Genomic DNA, 23,098 nt, shown 5'->3' on the forward strand with positions numbered 1-23,098 from the left:
CGGAAAACACTGAGACCCCACTAGTTAAGAAAGCCCATAAGCTCAGTCATTGGCGCTCCCCTTCCCTCACTTAGCAACTCCTGAGGCTTCCCTCCTGCTCCTGCTGGCCTGATGGGCCCTTTTATGTGTGAGCCGCTTGGGCGGCTGTTGCCTTTCATTGCTCAGGATTGGGTTTCTCCTTCAGCCCTACAGTTTGAACCCAGGGGAGCTCTCTGGGGTAAGAGGTTTCAAGGCATGATGAAAATCCCCGGGGTCCTGGACCTCCAGCTGTTCCCAGACTGCAGGCACCAGACCTGGGCCTTCCGCGGTGGGCAGGTGGCAGAGGGGGTGGGGACAACAGGAGAGGCTACCCTCAGAAGAGGGCCTGGGGTAGCTAGGCTGAGTCACGCTGTGGTGGCATCGCACTGTGTGCTGCAGGCACGTCGGGAGGGGCTGGGCCCAGCTAGGGAGGGCAGGGTCGCGTGTAGGGACGGAGCTTGGGTATGGGGTGTGCGGGCCCCAGGAAACCCAACGGCAACATTTGCTGAACCATTCCTGAGAGCCTGACCCTGAGAATACAGTGGTGAGCAAAATGCTGACAGCCCAGTTGGGGAGACAGATGGTAAACACATACTCACAAGAGTATAAATATGTAATTACAAATTGTGAGAAGAGCTGTGAAAGGAAAATACAGGGGACTACATGAGTCTCCTGGGAGCTGGCATAGACTTCCCTCTGGAACCTTCCTGGTCAACTCTAAACCTGAATCTTGGCACTGCCACTTATGAACTGGGTGTCCTGGATAAGGTGGGTGGTCAAGCTGAGCCATGGACTTGTTGGGTCAGAAAGGAAGTGTGACCCTAAAGCCTTGTGTAAGCTGGCTTTAGAAAGTCAGGGAAGTCTAGAAAGGTGGGAGCTTGGCAGTTACTTGGAATATGTATTTATATTTATTTATACAGCTCCAGTCTGTGTCCCCTCTGCTATGCTCTGAATATTTGTTTCCCCTCAGAATTCATATATTGAAATCCTAATGCCCAATTTGATAGCATTAGGAGGTGGAACCTTTGGAAGGTGATAGGGTCATAAGGGTGGAGCTCTCACAAATGAGATTAGTGCTCTTATAGAAAAGGCCTGAGAGAGCTCCCTTGCCCCTTCATAAGGAGAAGTCTGCAACCCAAAAGAGGGTCCTCACCTGCCCATGCTGGCACCCTGATCTTGACTTCCAGTCTCCAGAACTGTGAGAGGTAAATTTCTGTTGTTTATAAGCCACCCAGTTGGTGGTATTTTGTTATAGCAGCCCAAACAGACTAAGACACCCTCCTTGGAGGTATTTTCTGACCTCTTCCAGGACCTAAACTGGATTAGAATACTGCCTCAGTGATCCCACAGTGCCCTATGCTTTATTACAAAGTACTGCTGCACTGTCCTGCGATTTCTTGTGGGCCTTCCTCAGCAGCTCCAGACTTCTTTTTTTTTTTTTACTTATTTATTTTTGGCTGCCTTGGGTCTTTGTTGCTGCACGTGGGCTTTCTCTACTTGCGGCGAGAAGGGGCTACTCTTTGTTGCGGTGTGTGGGCTTCCCATTGTGGTGGCTTCTCTTGTTGTGGAGCACAGCCTGTAGGCATGCAGGCTTCAGTAGTTGTGGCACACGGGCTCAGTAGTTGTGGTTTGCGGGCTCTAGAGTGCAGGCTCCGTAGTTGTGGCGCACAGGCTTAGTTGCTCCACAGCATGTGAGATCTTCCCAGACGAGGGATCGAACCCATGTCCCCTGCATGGGCAGGCGGATTCTTAACCACTGCACCACCAGGGAAGTCCTAGCTCCAGACTTCTTTTTTTTTTTTTTTTTTGGCGATATGCGGGCCTCTCACTGTCGTGGCCTCTCCCGTTGCAGAGCACAGGCTCCGGACACAGAGGCTCAGCAGCTACGGCCCATGGGCCCAGCCGCTCCGCGGCATGTGGGATATTCCCGGACCGGGGCACGAACCCGCGTCCCCTGCATCGGCAGGCGGACTCTCAACCACTGCGCCACCAGGGAAGCCCCAGACTTCTTGAATCATGCGTGGTGATTAGTCATCTATCTTTCTGACATCTAGCGGCAGCATCTTTATCCCCATTGGCATCATCATCGTAGCTAACACTTAGGCAGTGCTTTCAGTGTGCTCTGCACTGTTCTAACCTCTTTACATATATTCTTTCACTCCAATCTTCATCATGGCTCACTGTAGCCACTTTAATAAAAAAGTGTTGAGTAAATAAATAAACACAATGGAAGGAGAAAATCACTGATTTTTTTTTTTTTTCCTCAGAGCTCTTGGAAATCTTCACAGTGGAGGTGACTTAAAGGTGGGTTTTGAAAGCCAAGTTCACCAAGCAGAGAAGTGGGGAATTCATCATTCCAGAGTAGTTCAGGCAGGTGTGAAGGAGCATATCAGGTGTTCAGGGAATTCAGGCAGTTAGGTAAGTGTGGCTTGATGTTGGGTATAGGGGGTGAGAATGGGGGTATAAGGATTGGAACAACATTTACTTGAATATGTAACTTTAAGAATACTTCTTAAGAAGGCAGTTTTTTGTGTTTTTGGGTTTTTAAAATTTATTTATTTTTGGCTGTGTTGGGTCTTCGTTGCTGCGTGCGGGCTTTCTCTAGTTGTGGCGAGCGGGGGCTACTCTTCGTCGTGGTGGGTGGGCTTCTCATTGTGGTGGCTTCTCTTGTTGTGGAGCACGGGCTGTAAGCGCACAGGCTTCAGTAGTTGTGGCATGCGGGCTCAGTAGTTGTGGCTTGCAGGCTCTAGAGCTCAGGCTCAGTAGTTATGGTGCACGGGCTTAGTTGCGCCGCGGCACGTGGAATCTTCTTGGACCAGGGTTCGAACCTGTATCTCCTGCAATGACAGGCAGATTCTTAATCACTGCACCACCAGGGAAGCCCAAGAAGGCAGTTCTTTTTGTTTTTGTTTTTTAATTCACTATATGTATCAGATATCTAAAGCAATGATCTCTAAAAAAGGGGGTGGGTTGCATGCCTCCTGGGGATGTGCTAGATGATCTTTAGGAGATGTAGGAAGAAAACATTGGGAATTTCTATGTTAATTTTTTCTTACTCTTTAAACATTTCTATTTTGGTATAAAGTTTAGAACAGTACTGTCCAACAGAATTTTTTGTGATGATGGAAATATTTTATATTAGCACTTGAAATGTAGCCATTATAGCTGAGGAACTGAACTAAAAAAATTTTTCGTATGTAAATTAATTTAAATTTGAATAGCCACATGTGACTAGTGACTACTATATTGGATAGCACAGGTTTAGACTGTCCATTGATACCGTAGTTTATGTGTATAAATTAATAAATAAGTGAAAAAACATATGTGCAGCTCAGGTTGCTTATGACATATGCAATCAAAAATGTTTGCAGACCACTGGTCCAGAGACCAAGATTAAAATAAAGAGCTGGAACAAAAGTACTAAAAAATTACAGGGATATGGTAGCCCTGGGGGATTATTCAGAGATGGGATCTTATAGGTCCCTGGTTTTCTTGAAGAAAGTAAGCCTTGGACCAAGAGGGGAGGGCCTGAAACTCACAGCTTCAGTCTTCTGCATGTGACAGGCTGTCTATCGCATACCAGCCTTTCCCTGTCCATCTCCTACCCCCTGACCTGATTGTTCTCTCTCAAGCGCTTTTGCAGTTCGTGATGACACAGTTGTTTACTTGCTTATTGTCTGCCTCTCCCAACAACTGGACTGTAAGCTCTGTGGAGACAGCACCATGCCTTTTTGTTTACTACTGTATGCCCAGGGCCTGGCATACAGAAAGTGCTCAGAATGTATTTGCCCAATAATGGCTATTGAGGAGGAGAGTAAGGCTCACACTGGGAATAATGAGAGATCAGACTAAACAGATATTGGGAGATGAGGAGAGAGACTGATAATGGGCCTTGAAGGCCTCTCTGAGCAGTTAGTGTCACAGGCACAGCCCAGCAGCCCACACTTGTGGTCAGTAACTGTCGGCTAATGGTTGAAAATCAGTGTGCTTTGAGTCAGATGGACCTGGCTTTGAATTCCAGTTCTACCACTTACTGTGGTATGACCTTAGAGAATTTACTCAAGTTCTCTCAGTATTTAGTTTCCTCAGCTGTAAAATGACGAAAATAACAATACCATTTCTTAGAGTTGTTAGTTGGATCAAAGAATGTAATGTATGCAAATATATGTGTATTAAGCATTAGTACATAGCATATATGTACATAGACTATATACTATACAGTAAAGATACTATATAGAGATATAGAGAGCTTTTATTCAATGTTCTTTGAATTAATGAATAACCTGAATGATACACCCTCTATAGACAAAGGATGGGAAAATGACCATGGACTAAAAGGACTGGTATTCTTTGATGAAACAAATTGTTAGAGCCTCAAATATAACTAGTCACAAAGAATTTGATGCACTAAATTGTCCCTTAGAAAATATAGGTTTACTTGCCGCAAAGCAGTTTGGCTGGTTGTAACAAAAGCCTTAAGAACGTTTATTCCTTGTTATCCAATAATTCCACTTCTAGGAATCTCCACTAAGCAAGTAATAAGAGATTAAAAGGTTTACTTACAGAACTATTCACTGATGCCTTTATAGTATGGCCCAAAATAATAAAAACCTTAAATAGTAAGCAACCTAATCATCCAGTAGTAGGGAGATTGCTTAAGCTAAGGACAGTATGGCCATGTGAAGCAATACTATTCAAGTTACTAAACAACCAAGTGTTTCCGTGGTGGTCCAGTGGTTAGGACTCCGCGCTTTCACTGCTGAGGTCGAAGAACTAAGATCCTGTAAGCCGCATGGCCAAAAAAACCCCCAAAAAACCCAAAAACAAAGACCAAGTGTTTCAGTATATAATTTCATAGGGGAAAATGTTTGTGTTACAACAATAAATGAAAAGAGTTTATAAAATTCTATACTATATGATCACAATTGCAAATATGTTTTTTTAAAAAAAGACTATAAAGACAACACTAAACTGTTTGCTGTGATTATCTTTGGTTGGTGGGTGAGTGGCGCACGGGTCTGCCCACTGATGTTCCATTCCCATCACTGGTCTTAGCTCCTGGGTGAAGTTCAGCCACCACAGCCATTCTGCTCCCTGTGCTCCACGAGGACACCCAGAGTGTTAGCACTTAGATGCACCCTTGAGACGGGAAGGGTCTTCTGCCAACCCTCAGTGGGACTCTTCCACCCATGAGTGGACTCAAAGAAGGCTCTTTCTGAGGATGGCAGCATGGAGGAGACCGCACAGGACTTGAGAGCTAGAGAATCTAGTTTTAAATCCTGCCTTGGCTGCAAAAGAGTGGTGAGACTTCGGGCAAGTTCCTGTGCCTCTCTGCACCTCGAGTTCCTCATCTGTAAAGTAAGGAGAGTGGACCGAGATGACCTCTAAGGTACCTTTGGGCTTCAACATTCTCTAGTCTCCTTTCATTTGACCAGTATTGTTGAACACCTTCTCTGTTCCAGACACTATTCCAGACATTGGGAATAAATAGGAAACAAGGCAAAGGTTTGTCCTCTTTCTATAAACTGTAAGAGAGTTTTAGCAGTATTTTTTTGACTCATCATTTCCTAAAATGAGTTTTTAAATGCCCTTGCTTTCCCTTCAGCTCTTTTCTCCTTACTTCCACTTTTCAAACTTTTATTTTTGTGTTGTCAAGATTGATACTTTTAAATTCTGTTAGGTAATGACACTTAACCCTTCCATACTTTCTCTATTCATTGATTCTAAAAATTTTAAATCAGTAACTGTTCATCACAGAGTCAAGTTATTGCCTTTTATTACATTTCCTTTTGGGCAGAGCTTTTTATTTTCTGGAGTTTCTAATTGCCTTTCTTTTTCTTTCTTTCTTTTTCTTACACAATTTACCTGTCTCACATTTTCAATTTAAAAAGAGAACTCCTCCTCATGGCAGGTATAGCAGTCAGAGTTGAATCAGGGAACAGAACCACTGTGCATGTTATGGGAGACGGAATTCATTATAGGAGCTACACACATTATATCTCTAGATCTGTCCCCACCATGAGTGGGAAAATTACCCTCCCTCACTCCAAATTTCTCTCAAACTCCTCTGACTCATGCGTTCTCCAAGACCTAGAGCCCTGCTATTCAAAGTGTGGTCCCTGCTATTCAAAGCATCATCGGCTCCACCTAGGTCTTTGTTAGAAAGGCAGAATCTGAATCTGGCCAGGGTCCCAGGACATTTGTATGTCCAGTAAATTTTGAGATGCACTGGTCTGGGTTACCTTGTGGAGCCTGCCATTTTCCTCCTGGCCTTCTTTAGCTCATTGCAGTGAGGCCTCCTGTCACCAATGACCCTAAATTTGCTAACTTTATTCCTGAGGTCCTTCAGAACCAGTACGCTCAATGCCTGAGAAGGCACTGTCATTGTTGTTATCAGTAGTAATAATAAAAATAATAGATACTATTTATTGATTACTTACTATGTGCTTGATGTTGTGCTAAGCACTTTATATTCATTGTCTCATTTCTTGTTCACAATCCTCTATTGCATGAGTATTATAATTATCCTCATGTAATAGATGAAAAAATGAGGTTCAGAGAGGTGAAGTCACTTGCCCAAAGTCATACTGCAAGGAACTGATGCATCAAGGATTCACATCCAAGCTTGTATGACTCCAGAGTCTGTGTTTTAACATATCGAGATAGGAACTTGACTGGCAGTCCAGTGGTTAAGACTTCGCCTTCTAATGCAGGGAGTGTGGGTTTGATCCCTGGTCAGGGAGCTAAGATCCTACATGCCTCATGGCCAAAAAACCAAAACATAAAGCAGAAGCAATATTGTAACAAATTCAATAAAGACTTTAAAAATGGTCCACATAAAAAAATTTTTTTAAATAATAATAATAAAAAATATCGAGATATACATACAGGCGCATCTCAATGTATGAATGCCCATCAAGCCCTCTTCCTGCTCCCTTCCAGGCACTAACATTCCAAGGGTAATTTCTACCCTGACTTCTACCTGTATAGATTGGTTGCCTGTTTTGCACTTTGTATAAGTGGCCTAACATAGGATATTCTCTTTCGTTATCATAGAGCTACGTATCAACCACCTTGGGCTTCCAGTTTTTGTGAGGTAACATATTCCTTGGCTTCTTTTGTTCAACAGTATGTTTGTGACATTCATACACATTGTCGCATGTGGTATAGATTGTTTATTCTCATTGCTGTGTGAATCTGCCTCGATGTATTTACCTTATCAACTGTTGATGGGCATTTGGGTGGCTTCCCAATTTTAGGCTCTTATGAATATATGAACATTCTATACATGTCTTATGGTGAACATAAGGGATGGATTTCTCTGGGTTCAATCCTAGAAGTAGAATTGCTGGGTCATGGAGTACACATATATTCAGCTCTTCAGTGCTGAAGCTCTTCATACTACCATCAGCTATGTCTGCGAGATCTGGTTGCCAACTTTAATCTTTTGGGACATTTCATCTTTTTCATTTTAGCCATTCGGGTGAGCATGTAGTCAAAGCCTGTGTATTTCTTACACCTCTTTAGAGGATACTATTTGTTTAGTGGCCACTAATGGTTGCCTACCCATTCAGTGTAAGCCTGTCTTTTCTTTTGTCTCCATCCCTTGCCATGGGCTTTGGGGAAGCTGACCTTGGCCTTGTTTCCATGTATGGGCTTTATTTAACTGCAGGTAATCCTACTCTCCTTAATAGTAATTGGTTCAGGAATGGGCGGGTGACTCAACCCTGTCCAGATATTCTTCAGGAGGTCTATTGGGAGGACTTGGGAAAAGTTTCCTTAGTCTTAAGAGGCAACCACAGGGAAAGGTGATCTTAGATATTGTTATATCTGGATGTGATGTCATGTTTGGGATTTCTGTCATCTTGCTACTAGCTTTGGGGTGAAGCAATGTTCTCTTTAACATTATGAGCTGTCGAATAAACTACCTTGGACTTCTGGTCTTGTGAGATAATTTATGCCCTCTATTTAAGTCAGATTGAGTAGAGGTTTCTGTTTCTTGCATCCTAATGGATACAACTTACTTTAAAGCTGGTGCCCATCAACATCTGTAGGAAGAAAACTCAGCTGCTTCTTCCTGGAGGTCTTCCCTATGGGCTTCCTGTGAAGGAAAGTCTCTCTCTGCATTCACTGAGGCCAGTGGGATAGAAAAGGAAGAGCATGAGCTCCAGAGGCAGGTGCTCCTGGAGACAAGTCCTGCCTCTTGTACTTGTTACAGTGTATAGAGTGTGACCCTAGGCAAGCGCTTCACCTCCTCAAACCTTAGTTTTCTCATCTGTAGATTGGGGGTCAAGGATCCCAACTGGCCTTACAGGGTGTTTATGAGATTCAAATGAGATGATGGAAGGGAAAGTTTTCGTAAACTATCAAGGGCTGCAGAGATGCCAGGGCCAGCACCCCCTCATAGACACACTGCCCTTTCAAAGCCAGTTGGTGCAGAGCTGGGGCTTGATCTGGTCTGACCCCCGATGCAATGTGTTCACTATCATAACACGACCCAGCCTCTCCCCTGAGGGGTCATCTTATGCTTTTCTGCCTTTTCCCCAAATGCAAGGCCTGACTGAGCCCTGAAGCAGGACTGTGTCAGTGTCCTGGGGCATTTCTGTGAACCAGACCATCCCCACCACCAGCCTGGAGGTGCTCCCTTGAGCTCAGCTTTGCCAGGCCTGGTGTCATAATGTGTCAGCTGGACGGGTTTTTATTGTCTCTCTGGGCTACACACCACCCTTGCCTATGGCTACTCTTGCTCATTTTTCTTGGGAGCTGCCTAGCTGCAGAGAAAGGCCTTTGGCCTTCTCTTTTCAGGCAGCCTTTATTGAATTTCACCTCCATTTTTTTTTTCCTTTCCAAATAGGAACATCATTTATCTTGGACTTTAAGTTGCAGAGCTCTTTAAGAGCTTTCTCCTTTCCCAGCTGCATTTGTTGACACACAATCTGTTTCTTGCCTCCACTCCCCTCCTCCCTGCTCCACCGGGCAAGCAGGCTATAAAGTGTCTACAGCTGTGCCTTTATTACCCATCCCTTTCTATGCCCACAAGGGGCACTAGCTGAAATATAACACAGCCATTACCACTGACAAAAGGGGACAATTTAAAAACATTTTTGCTTTTCTTTGGGAAGCCGATGGCACAAAAGAAAGTGCATCATTTTATTGTAAATGATTTTTAAATATGGGTCACCTGGCCATAATCAGCCCCAAAAGATGGAAAAGTTCAAAGCGTGAAAGCAGGCACACAGATATCCAGTTTTTCCCCCTTGTCTTTTAAATTATGTTAATTGACACCAAGAAAAACAAGGATGGGTACCTCCAACCAACCCAGGCACTGCTTCATCTCCAATTCCCTCCTTTCCTTATAGTGAAGAGTGCATATAATAAGTTTGCCAGACCAGGAATGGCGGCCTCCAGACCAGCAACTTTTTACTTTTTGCTTCTGTTTCAGCAAGTGTTAAGACCAGGAGGCTTGTGGCCTGGTCTTTTAAGATGAGGTAGTTTTCTCAACTCTGGTGCACAGGAAGCTCTTACTGTGTTTGCTGAGGAGTTTCAAAGGTGGAGGGCTGCCCAAAGGCTACCTGTGTGTGTGTGAGACCAGGTGAAGGGAGAGAGTGCAGAGGGCAGGAGGGCAGTGTGCAGGGCAGGGTAGTGGTTGCTCTTCTGAGAGCTGCACCCCTCCACAATCGTAAAGGTGTTATATTAACAGAGGCTTGTTAGGATTATGACGAGAGAGTAGAGGTAGAGAATGAAACAGACAGGCTTCAGGGAAGATGGCCAAGTGGTGTCCCCTTGACGTCCACCCCTAGGCAGCTCCCTCCTCTTATGATCTGAGTTTGGGATTGACTATTGGGCCTTAGGAAATAGGACCACGTTTTGTAATGCAACTGGAATGAGGGCTGTTAGAAAACAAAATTCAACGGAGTGAAGTTTAAAGATCAAATTGGCTCATCCAACAAATCGGGCATCCCATCTAGCAAGTAGAAAGGAGTTCTGAGAAGCTGTACAAAATGGAAGGCTCTTACAGGCAGAAGGGGGAAAGAGTGAATTGTTTCAGGCTTAGGTAACCTACCTGTGGGGATGTAAGAGGGCTATGTGGCTGATCACCTCATTGGTGCTGACCAGAAAAGTCCAGACTGACCGGTTAAAACTACCTTCCCCGGTACAGGTCTTTTACCTCCTTAGGTAAGTTTATTCCTAGGTATTTTATTCTTTTTGATGTGATGGTAAATGGGATTGTTTCCTTTATTTCTCTTCCTGCTATTTTGTTGTTAGTGTATAGAAATGCAACAGATTTCTGTATATTAATTTGGTCTCCTGTAACTTTACCAAATTCACTGATGAGCTCTAGTAGTTTTCTGGTGGTATCCTTAGGATTTTCTGTGTATAGCATCATGTCATCTGCAAACAGTGACGATTTTACTACTTTTCCAATTTGAACTCCTTTGGTTTCGTCTTCTTCTCTGATTGCTGTAGCTTGGACTTGCAATACTATGTTGAATGAAAGTGGTGAGAGTGGGCATCCTTGTCTTTTTCCTGATCTTAGAAGAAGTGCTTTCAGCTTTTCACCATTGAATATGTTACCTGTGGGTTTGTCATATATGGCCTTTATTATGTTGAGATATGTTCCCCCTGTGCCCACTTTCTGCAGAGTTTTTATCATAAATGGATGTTGAATTTTGTCAAAAGCTTTTTCTGCATCTATTGAGATGATCATACAGTTTTTATTCTTCAATTTGTTAGGATGATGTATCACATTGATTGATTTGCAGATGTTGAGAAATCCTTGCATCCCGGATAAATCCCACTTGATCATGGTGTATGATATTTTTAATGTATTGTTGGATTCAATTTGCTAATATTTTTTTGAGGATTTTTGCATCTATGTTCATCAGTGATATTGGCCTGTAATTTTCTTTTTTTGTGTGATATCTTTGTCTCGTTTCAGTATCAGAGTGACGTTGGCCTCATAGAATGAGTATTCCTTCCTGTGCAATTTTTGGGAATAGTTTGAGAAGTATAGGCATTAACTCTTCTCCAAATGTTTGGTAGAATTCACCTGTGAAGTCATCTGGTCCTGGACTTTTGTTTGTGGGGAGTTTTAAAATTACTGATTCAATTTTGTTACTGGTAATTGGTCTGTTTATATTTTACATTTCCTCTTGGTTCAGTCTTGGGAGATTGTACCTTTCTAAGAATTTGTCCATTTTTTCTGTGTTGTCCATTTTATTGGTATATAGTTGCTCATAGTAGTCTCTTATGGTCCTTTGTATTTCTGTAGTGTCAGTTTTTTTTCATTTCTGATTTTATTGATTTCTGATTTTACTAATTTGGGCCCTTTCCTTTTTTTCTTGATGAGTCTGGCTAAAGATTTATCAATGTCATTTATCTTTTCAAAAACCATCTTTGGTTTCATTGATCTTTTCTGTCATTTTTTTAAGTCTCCATTTCATTATTTCTGCTCTGATTTTTATGATTTCTTTCCTTCTACTAACTTTGAGTTTTGTTTGTTCTTCTTTCTCTAGTTCCTTTAGGTGTAAGGTTACATTGTTTATTTCATATTTTTCTTGTTTCCTGAGGTAAGCTTGTATTGCTACAAACATCCCTCTTAGAACTGCTGTTGCTGTGTCCACAGTTTGGTTTTTTTTTAATAGATCTTTTTTTTTTTTAACGTAACAGCTTTATTAAGCTATAATTCACATATCACACAATTCACCTGTTGAGTGTACAATTCAATGTTTTTTAGTATAGTTACAGAGTTTCATATTTTAATCATCTCCAAAGGAAACCCTGTGCCCATTAGTGGCCACTCCCCAGTCCCCTGTCCCCCAGCCCCAGGCAACCCTAATTTACATTCTGTCTCTATGGATTGCTTATTCTGGTCATTTCATATAAATGGAATCATAGCATATGTGGGGGTTTTTTTGCGACTGGCTTCTTCCACTTAACATAACGTTTTCAAACTTCATCCTTGTCGTATCAGTGTTCCATTCCTTTTATTGCTGAATAATATTCTGCTGTGTGGATATACTGTATTTTGTTTATCCATTCATCAGTTGATGGGCATTTAGCTTGTTTCCATCTTTTAGCTCTTGTGAACAATGCTGCCATGAATATTTGTGTACAAGTTTTTGCGTGGTCATATGCTTCATTTCTTTTTTTTTTTCATTTTAACATCTTTATTGGAGTATAATTGCTTTACAATGGTATGTTAGTTTCAGCTTCACAACAGAATGAATCAGTTATATATATACATATGTTCCCATATCTCTTCCTGCTTGCGTCTCCCTCCCTCCCACCCTCCCTATCCCACCCCTCCATGTGGTCACAAAGCACCGAGCTGATCTCCCTGTGCTATGCGGCTGCTTCCCACTAGCTATCTACCTTACCTTTGGTAGTGTATATATGTCCATGCCTCTCTCTCGCTTTGTCACAGTTTACCCTTCCCCCTCCCCGTAGCCTCAAGTCCATTCTCTAGTAAGTCTGTGTCTTTATTCCTGTTTCACCCCTAGGTTTTTCACGACATTTTTTCCCTTAAATTCCATATATATGTGTTAGCATACGGTATTTGTCTCTCTCTTTCTGACTTACTTCACTCTGTATGACAGACTCTAGGTCCATCCACCTCATTACAAATAGCTCAATTTCGTTTCTTTTTATGGCTGAGTAATATTCCATTGTATATATGTGCCACATCTTCTTTATCCATTCATCCGATGATGGACACTTAGGTTGTTTCCATTGCTGGGCCATTGTAAATAGAGCTGCAATGAACATTTTGGTACATGACTCTTTTTGAATTATGGTTTTCTCAGGGTATATGCCCAGTAGTGGGATTGCTGGGTCATATGGTAGTTCTATTTGTAGTTTTTTAAGGAACCTCCATACTGTTCTCCACAGTGGCTGTATCAATTTACATTCCCACCAACAGTGTAAGAGGGTTCCCTTTTCTCCACACCCTCTCCAGCATTTATTGTTTCTAGATTTTTTGATGATGGCCATTCTGAATGGTGTGAGACGATATCTCATTGTAGTTTTCATTTGCATTTCTCTAATGATTAGTGATGTTGAGCATTCTTTCATGTGTTTGTTGGCAGTCTGTATATCTTCTTTGGAGAAATGTCTATTTAGGTCTCCTGCCCATTTTTGGATTGGGTTGTTTTTTTGTTATTAAGCTGCATGAGCTGCTTATAAATTTTGGAGATTAATCCTTTGCCAGTTGCTTCATTTGCAAATATTTTCTCCCATTCTGAGGGTTGTCTTTTGGTCTTCTTTATGGTTTCCTTTGCTGCACAAAAGCTTTTAAGTTTCATTAGGTCCCATTTGTTTACTTTTGTTTTTATTTCCATTTCTCTAGGAGGTGGGTCAAAAAGGACCTTGCTGTGATTTATGTCATAGAGTGTCCTGCCTATGTTTTCCTCTAAGAGTTTGATAGTTTCTGGCCTTACATTTAGGTCTTTAATCCATTTTGAGCTTATTTTTGTGTATGGTGTTAGGAAGTGATCTAATCTCATACTTTTACATGTAGCTGTCCAGTTTTCCCAGCACCACTTATTGAAGAGGCTGTCCTTTCTCCACTGTACATTCCTGCCTCCTTTATCAAAGATAAGGTGACCATATGTGCGTGGGTCTATCTCTGGGCTTTCTATCCTGTTCCATTGATCTATCTTTCTGTTTTTGTGCCAGTACCATACTGTCTTGATTACTATAGCTTTGTAGTATAGTCTGAAGTCAGGAAGCCTGATTCCTCCAGCTCCGTTTTTCGTTCTCAAGATTGCATTGACTATTCAGGGTCTTTTGTATTTCCATACAAATTGTGAAATTTTTTGTTCTAGTTCTGTGAAAAATGCCAGTGGTAGTTTGATAGGGATTGCATTGAATCTGTAGGTTGCTTTGGGTAGTAGAGTCATTTTCACAATGTTGATTCTTCCAATCCAAGAACATGGTATATCTCTCCATCTATTTGTATCATCTTTAATTTCTTTCATCAGTGTCTTATAATTTTCTGCATACAGGTCTTTTGTCTCCTTAGGTAGGTTTATTCCTAGATATTTTATTCTTTTTGTTGCAATGGTAAATGGGAGTGTTTTCTTAATTTCACTTTCAGATTTTTCATCCTTAGTGTATAGGAATGCCAGAGATTTCTGTGCATTAATCTTGTATCCTGCTACTTTACCAAATTCATTGATTAGCTCTAGTAGTTTTCTGGTAGCATCTTTAGGATTCTCTATGTATAGTATCATGTCATCTGCAAAGAGTGACAGCTTTACTTCTTCTTTTCCAATTTGGATTCCTTTTCTTCTCTGATTGCTGTGGCTAAAACTTCCAAAACTATGTTGAATAATAGTGGTGAGAGTGGGCAACCTTGTCTTGTTCCTGATCTTAGTGGAAATGCTTTCAGTTTTCCACCATTGAGGATGATGTTGGCTGTGGGTTTGTCATATATGGCCTTTATTATGTTGAGGAAAGTTCCCTCTATGCCTACTTTCTGCAGGGTTTTTATCATAAATGGGTGTTGAATTTTGTCAAAAGCTTTCTCTGCATCTATTGAGATGATCATATGGTTTTTCTCCTTCAATTTGTTAATATGGTGTATCACGTTGATTGATTTGCGTTTATTGAAGAATCCTTGCATTCCTGGAATAAACCCCACTTGATCATGGTGTATGATCCATTTAATGTGCTGTTGGATTCTGTTTGCTAGTATTTTGTTGAGGGTTTTTGCATCTATGTTCATCAGTGATATTGGCCTGTAGTTTTCTATCTTTGTGACATCCTTGTCTGGTTTTGGTATCAGGGTGATGGTGGCCTCGTAGAATGAGTTGGGGAGTGTTCCTCCCTCTGCTATATTTTGGAAGAGTTTGAGAAGGATAGGTGAGAGCTCTTCTCTAAATGTTTGATAGAATTTGCCTGTGAAGCCATCTGGTCCTGGGCTTTTGCTTGTTGGAAGATTTTTAATCACAGTTTCAATTTCAGTGCTTGTGATTGGTCTGTTCATATTTTCTGTTTCTTCCTGATTCAGTCTTGGCAGGTTGTGCCTTTCTAAGAATTTGTCCATTTCTTCCAGGTTGTCCATTTTATTGGCATAGAGTTGCTTGTAGTAATCGCTCATGATCTTTTGTATTTCTGCAGTGTCAGTTGTTACTTCTCCTTTTTCATTTCTAATTCTATTGATTTGAGTCTTCTCCCTTTTTTTCTTGATGAGTCTGGCTAATGGTTTATCAATTTTGTTCATCCTTTCAAAGAACCAGCTTTTAGTTTTATTGATCTTCGCTATCGTTTCCTTCATTTCTTTTTCATTTATTTCTGATCTGATTTTTATGATTTCTTTCCTTCTGCTAACTTTGGGGTTTTTTTATTCTTCTTTCTCTAATTGCTTTAGGTGCAAGGTTAGGTTGTTTATTCGAGATGGTTCCTGTTTCTTAAGGTAGGATTGTATTGCTATAAACTTCCCTCTTAGAACTGCTTTTGCTGCATCCCATAGATTTTGAGTCGTCGTGTCTCCATTGTCATTTGTTTCTAGGTATTTTTTGATTTCCTCTTTGATTTCTTCAGTGATCACTTCGTTATTAAGTAGTGTATTGTTTAGCCTCCATGTGTTTGTATTTTTTACAGCTCTTTTCCTGTAATTGATATCTAGTCTCATAGCGTTGTGGTCAGAAAAGATACTTGATACAATTTCAATTTTTTTAAATTTACCAAGGCTTGATTTGTGACCCAAGATATGATCTATCCTGGAGAATGTTCCATGAGCACTTGAGAAAAATGTGTATTCTGTTGTTTTTGGATGGAATGTCCTATAAATATCAATTAAGTCCATCTTGTTTAATGTATCATTTAAAGCTTGTGTTTCCTTATTTTCCTTATTTATTTTCATTTTGGATGATCTGTCCATTGGTGAAAGTGGGGTGTTAAAGTCCCCTACTATGAATGTGTTACTGTCGATTTCCCCTTTTATGGCTGTTAGTATTTGCCTTATGTATTGAGGTGCTCCTATGTTGGGTGCATAAATATTTACAATTGTTATATCTTCTTCTTGGATCGATCCCTTGATCCTTATGTAGTGTCCTTCTTTGTCTCTTCTAATAGTCTTTATTTTAAAGTCTATTTTGTCTGATATGAGAATTGCTACTCCAGCTTTCTTTTGGTTTCCATTTGCATGAAATACCTTTCTCCATCCCCTTACTTTCAGTCTGTATGTGTCTCTAGGTCTGAAGTGGGTCTCTTGTAGACAGCAAATATATGCGTCTTGTTTTTGTATCCATTCAGCCATTCTGTGTCTTTTGGTGGGAGCATTTAGTCCATTTACATTTAAGGTAATTATCGATATGTGTGTTCCCATTCCCATTTTCTTAATTGTTTTGGGTTCGTTATTGTAGGTCTTTTCCTTCTTTTGTGTTTCTTGCCTAGAGAAGTTCCTTTAGCATTTGTTGTAAAGCTGGTTTGGTGGTGCTGAACTCTCTCAGCTTTTGCTTGTCTGTAAAGGTTTTAATTTCTCCATCGAATCTGAATGAGATCCTTGCTGGGTAGAGTAATCTTGGTTGCAGGTTTTTCTCCTTCAACACTTTCAATATGTCCTGCCACTCCCTTCTGGCTTGCAGAGTTTCTGCTGAAAGATCAGCTGTTAACCTTATGGGGATTCCCTTGTGTGTTATTTGTTGTTTTTCCCTTGCTGCTTTTAATATGCTTTCTTTGTATTTAATTTTTGACAGTTTGATTAATATGTGTCTTGGCGTATTTCTCCTTGGATTTATCCTGTATGGGACTCTCTGTGCTTCCTGGACTTGATTAACTATTTCCTTTCCCATATTAGGGAAGTTTTCAACTATAATCTCTTTAAATATTTTCTCAGTCCCTTTCTTTTTCTCTTCTTCTTCTGGAACCTCTATAATTCGAATGTTGGTGCGTTTAATGTTGTCCCAGAGGTCTCTGAGACTGTCCTCAGTTCTTTTCATTCTTTTTTCTTTATTCTGCTCTGCAGTAGTTATTTCCACTATTTTATCTTCCAGCTCACTTATCCGTTCTTCTGCCTCAGTTATTCTGCTATTGATCCCATCTAGAGTATTTTTCATTTCATTTATTGTGTTGTTCATCATTGTTTGTTTCATCTTTAGTTCTTCTAGGTCCTTGTTAACGGTTTCTTGCATTTTGTCTATTCTATTTCCAAGATTTTGGATCATCTTTACTATCATTATTCTGAATTCTTTTTCAGGTAGACTGCCTATTTCCTCTTCATTTGTTAGGTCTGGTGGGTTTTTATCTTGCTCCTTCATCTGCTGTGTTTTTCTGTCTTCTCATTTTGCTTATCTTACTGTGTTTGGGGTCTCCTTTTTGCAGGCTGAAGGTTCATAGTTCCTGTTGTTTTTTGTGTCTGTCCCCAGTGGCTAAGGTTGGTTCAGTGGGTTGTGTAGGCTTCCAGGTGGAGGGGACTGGTGCCTGCATTCTGGTGGATGAGGCTGGATCTTGTCTTTCTGGTGGGCAGGTCCACGTCTGGTGGTGTGTTTTGGGGTGTCTGTAGACTTATTATGATTTTGGGCAGCCTCTCTGCTAATGGGTGGGGTTGTGTTCCTGTCTTGCTAGTTGTTTGGCATAGGATGTTCAGCACTGTAGCTTGCTGGTCGTTGAGTGAAGCTGGGTGCTGGCGTTGAGATGGAGATCTCTGGGAGATATTCGCCATTTGATATTATGTGCAGCTGGGAGGTCTCTTGTGGACCAGTGTCCTGAAGTGGGCTCTCTCACCTCAGAGGCACAGCACTAACTCCTGGCTGCAGCACCAAGAGCCTTTCATCCACACGGCTCCTTAATTTGGGATGATTCGTTGTCTATCCACGTATTCCACAGATGCAGGGTACATCAAGTTGATTGTGGAGCTTTAATCCGCTGCTTCTAAGGCTGCTGGGAGAGATTTCCCTTTCTCTTCTTTGTTCTCACAGCTCCCAGTGGCTCAGCTTTGGATTTGGCCCCGCCTGTGCGTGTAGGTCGCCGGAGGGCGTCTGTTCTTTGCTCAGACAGGACGGGGTTAAAGGAGCCGCTGATTCGGAGGCTCTGGCTCACTCAGGCCGGCAGGCCAGGGGGGTAGGGAGGGTCACGGAATGCGGGGTGGGCCTGCGGCAGCAGAGGCCGGTGTGACGTTGCTAGCCTGAGGCGCGCGTGCGTTCTCCCGGGGGAGTTGTCCCTGGATCCCGGGACCCTGGCAGTGGCGGGCTGCACAGGCTCCCCGGAAGCGGGGTGTGGATAGTGACCTGTGTTCGCACACAGACTTCTTGGTGGCGGCAGCAGCGGCCTTAGCGTCTCATGTCTGTCTCTAGGGTCCGCACTTTTAGACGCAGCTCGCGCCCGTCTCTGGAGCTCCCTTAAGCAGCGCTCTTAATCCCCTCTCCTAACACACCAGGAAACAAAGAGGGAAGAAAAAGTCTCTTGCCTCTTCGGCAGGTCCAGACTTTTCCCCGGACTCCCTCCCAGCTAGCCGCGGTGCACTAACGCCCTGCAGGCTGTGTTCACGCCGCCAACCCCAGTCCTCTCCCGGCGCTCCGACCGAAGCTGGAGCCTCAGCTCCCAGCCCCGCCCGCCCCGGCAGGCGAGCAGACAAGCCTCTCGGCTGGTGAGTGCCAGTCGGCCCCGATCCTCTGCGCTGGAATCTCTCCGCTTTGCCCTCCGCACCCGTGTTGCTGTGCTCTCCTCCGCGGCTCCGAAGCTCCCCGACTCCGCCACCTGCAGTCTCCGCCCGCGAAGGGGCTTCCTAGTGTGTGGACACTTTTCCTCCTTCACAGCTTCCTCCCGCTGGTGCAGGACCCGTCCCTATCCTTTTGTCTCTGTTTATTTTTTTCTTTTGCCCTAACCAGGTACGTGGGGGGGTTCCTTGCCTTTTGGGAGGTCTGAGGTCTTATGCCAGCGTTCAGTAGGTGCTTCGTAGGAGTTGTTCCACGCGTAGATGTATTTCTGGTGTATCTGTGGGGAGGAAGGTGATATCCGCGTCTTACTCTTCCACCATCTTCCCGGAAGTCCTCCTAATAGATCTTTATTGGAGTAAAATTGCTTCACAACACCATGCTAGTTTCTGTTGCACAACAAAGTGAATCAGCCCTATGCATACACATGTCCCCAGATCCCCTCACTCTTGAGCCTCCCTCCCATCCTCCCTATCCCACCCCTTTAGGTCATCATCGAAAAGCACCGAGCCGATCTCCCTGTGCTATGCTGCTGCTTCCCACCAGCCAACTATTTTACATTCAGTAGTGTATATATGTCAATGCTACTCTCACTTCACCCCAGCTTTGCCCTCCCACCTATGTCCTCAATTCCATTCTCTATGTCTACCTCTTTATTCCTGCCCTGCAAGTAGGTTCATGAGTACCTTTTTTTTTCAGATTCCATATATATGTATTAGCATACAGTATTTGTTTTTATCTTTCTGACTTGCTTCACTCTGTATGACAGACTCTAGGTCCATCCACCTCACTACAAATAACTAACTTAAGTTTCTTTTTATGGCTGAGTAATATTCCATTGTATATATGTGCCATATCTTCTTTATCCATTCATCTGTCGATGGACACTTAGGTTGCTTCCACGTCCTGGCTATTGTAAATAGAGCTGCAATAAACATTGTGGTACATGACTCTTTTTGAATTATGGTTTTCTCAGGGTATATTCCCAGTAGTGGGATTGCTGGGTCATATGGTAGTTCTATTATTAGTTTTTTAAGGAAACTCCATACTGTTCTCCATAGTGGCTGTATCAATTTACATTCCCACCAACAGTGCAAGAGGGTTCCCTTTTTTCCACACCCTCTCCAGCATTTATTGTTTGTAGATTTTTTGATGATGGCTATTCTGACTAGTGTGAGGTGATACCACATTGTAGTTTTGATTTGCATTTCTCTAATGATTAGTGATCTTAAGCATCCTTTCATGTGTTTGTTGGCAATCTGTATATCTTCTTTGGAGAAATGTCTATTTAGGTCTTCCCATTTTTGGATTGTGTTGTTTGTTTTTTTGATATTGAGCTGCATGAGCTGCTTGTAAATTTTGGAGATTAATCCTTTCTCAGTTGCTTCGTTTGCAAATATTTTCTCCCATTCTGAGGGTTGTCTTTTTGTCTTGTTTAAGGTTTCCTTTGCTGTGCAAAAGCTTTTAAGTTTCATTAGGTCCCATTTGTTTATTTTTGTTTTTATTTCCGTTTCTCTAGGAGGTGGGTCAAAAAGGATCTTGCTGTGATTTATGTCACAGAGTGTTCTACCTGTGTTTTCCTCTAAGAGTTTTATAGTGTCTGGCCTTAATTTAGGTCTTTAATCCATTTGAAGATTATTATTGTGTATGGTGTTAGGGAGTGTTCTAATTTCATTCTTTTACATGTAGCTCTCCAGTTTTCCCAGTAGCACTTATTGAAGAGGCTGTCTCTTCTCCATTGTATATTGCCTCCTTTATCAAAAATAAGGTGACCATATGTGTGTGGGTTTATCTCTGGGCATTCTATCTTGTACCATTGATCTATATTTCTGTTTTTTTTCAGTATCATACTGTTTTGATTACTGTAGCTTTGTAGTATAGTCTGAAGTCAGGGAGCCTGATTCCTCCAGTTCCATTTTTCTTTCTCAAGATGGCTCTGGCTATTCGGGGTCTTTTGTGTTTCCATACAAATTGTGAAAGTTTTTTTCTAGTTCTGTGAAAAATGCCATTGATAGTTTGGCAGGGATTGCATTGAATCTGTAGATTGCTTTGGGTAGTATAGTCACTTTCACAGTGTTGATTCTTCTAATCCAAGAACATGGTATATCTCTCCATCTATTTGTATCATCTTTAATTTCTTTCATCAGTGTCTTATAGTTTTCTGCATATAGGTCTTTTGTCTCCTTTGGTAGGTTTATTCCTAGGTGTTTTATTCTTTTTGTTGCAATGGTAAATGAGAGTGTTTCCTTAATTTCTCTTTCAGATTTTTCATCATTAGTGTATAGGAATGCAAGAGATTTCTGTGTATTAATTTTGTATCCTGCAACTTTACCAAATTCATTGATTAGCTCTAGTAGTTTTCTGGTGGCATCTTTAGGATTCTCTATGTATAGTATCATGTCATCTGAAAACAGTGACAGCTTTACTTCTTCATTACGATTTGGATTCCTTTTATTTCTTTTTCTTCTCTAATTGCTGTGGCTAAAACTTCCAAAACTATGTTGAATAATAGTGGTGAGGGTGGAAAACCTTGTCTTTTTCCTGATCTTAGTGGAAATGGTTTCAGTTTTTTACCATTGAAAACAATGTTGGCTGTGGGTTTGTTATATATGACCTTTATTATGTTGAGGTAAGTTCCCTCTATGCCTACTTTCTGGAGGTTTTTTATCATAAATGGGTGTTGAATTTTGTTGAAAGCTTTTTCTGCATCTACTGAGATGATCATATGGTTTTTCTTCTTCAATTTGTTAATATGGTGTATCACGTTGATTGGTTTGTGTATATTGAAGAATCCTTACATTCCTGGAATAAACCCCACTTGATCATGGTGTATGATCCTTTTAATGTGCTGTTGGATCCTGTTTGCTAGTATTTTGTTGAGGATTTTTACATCTATGTTCACCATTGATATTTGCTTGTAGTTTTCTTTCTTTGTGATATCTTTGTCTGGTTTTTGTATCAGGGTGATGATGGCCTTGTAGAATGAGTTTGGGAGTGTTCCTCCCTCTGCTATATTTTGGAAGAGTTTGAGAAGGATAGGTGTTAGCTCTGCTCTAAGTGTTTGATAGAATTCGCCTGTGAAGCCATCTAGTCCTCGGCTTTTGTTTGTTGGAAGACTTTTTTTTTAATTAATTTATTTTTGGCTGTGTTGGGTCCTTGTTGCTGCGCGCGGGCTTTCTCCAGTTGCAGCAAGCGGGGGCTACTCTTCGTTGTGAGGGCTTCTCATTGTGGTGGCTTCTCCTGCTGCAGAGCATGGGCTCTAGGCACGTGGGCCTCAGTAGTCGTGGCATGTGGGCTCAGCAGTCGTGGCTCACGGGCTCTAGAGTGCAGGCTAAGTAGTTGTGGCACCAGGGCTTAGCTGTTCCGCGGCATGTGGGATCTTCCTGGACCAGGGATTGAACGCATGTCACCTGCATTGGCAGGCGGATTCTTAACCACTGCGCCACCAGGGAAGCCCCTGTTGGAATATTTTTAATCACAGTCTCAATTTCAGTGCTTGTGATTGGTCTGTTTATATTTTCTACTTCTTCCTGGTTCAGTCTTGGAAGGTTGTGGTTTTCTAAGAATGTGTCCATTTCTTTCAGGTTGTCCATTTTATTGGCATATAGTTGCTTGTAGTAATCTCTCATGATCCTTTGTATTCCTTCAGTGTCAGTTGTTACTTCTCCTTTTTCATTTCTAATTCTATTGATTTGAGTCTTCTCCCTTTTTTTCTTGATGAGTCTGGCTCATGGCCTATCAATTTTGTTTATTTTCTCAGAGAACCACCTTTTGGTTTTATTGATCTTTGGTATGGTTTCCTTCATTTCTTTTTCATTTATTTCTGCTCTGATCTTTGATTTCTTTCCTTCTGCTAACATTGGGGTTTTTTTGTTCTTCTTTCTCTAATTGCTTTAGGTTTAAGGTTAGATTGTTTATTTGAGACGTTTTTTGTTGGATGATCTGTCCATTGGTGAAAGTGGGGTTTTAAAGTCCCCTACTACGATTGTGTTACTGTCGATTTCCCCTTTTATGGCTGTTAGCATTTGCCTTACGTATTGAAGTGCTCCTATGTTGGGTGCATAAATATTTACAATTGTTATATCTTCTTCTTGGATTGATCCCTTGATCCTTATGTAGTGTCCTTCTTTGTCTCCTGTAATAGTCTTTATTTTAAAGTCTATTTTGTCTGATATGAGAATTGCTACTCCAGCTTTCTTCTGATTTCCATTTGCATGGACTATCTTTTTCCATCCCCTCACTTTCAGTCTGTATGAGTCCCTAGGTGTGAAGTTGGTCTCTTGTAGACAGCATGTATATGGATATTGTTTTTGTATCCATTCAGCCAGTCTGTGTCTTTTGGTTGGAGCATTTAATCCGTTTACATTTAAGGTAATTATCAATATGTATGCTCCTATTACCATTTTCTTAATTGTTTTGGG

The sequence above is a fragment of the Globicephala melas genome, chromosome 10 (genome assembly GCF_963455315.2).
Source record: "Globicephala melas chromosome 10, mGloMel1.2, whole genome shotgun sequence".
Classification (NCBI taxonomy): domain Eukaryota; kingdom Metazoa; phylum Chordata; class Mammalia; order Artiodactyla; family Delphinidae; genus Globicephala; species Globicephala melas.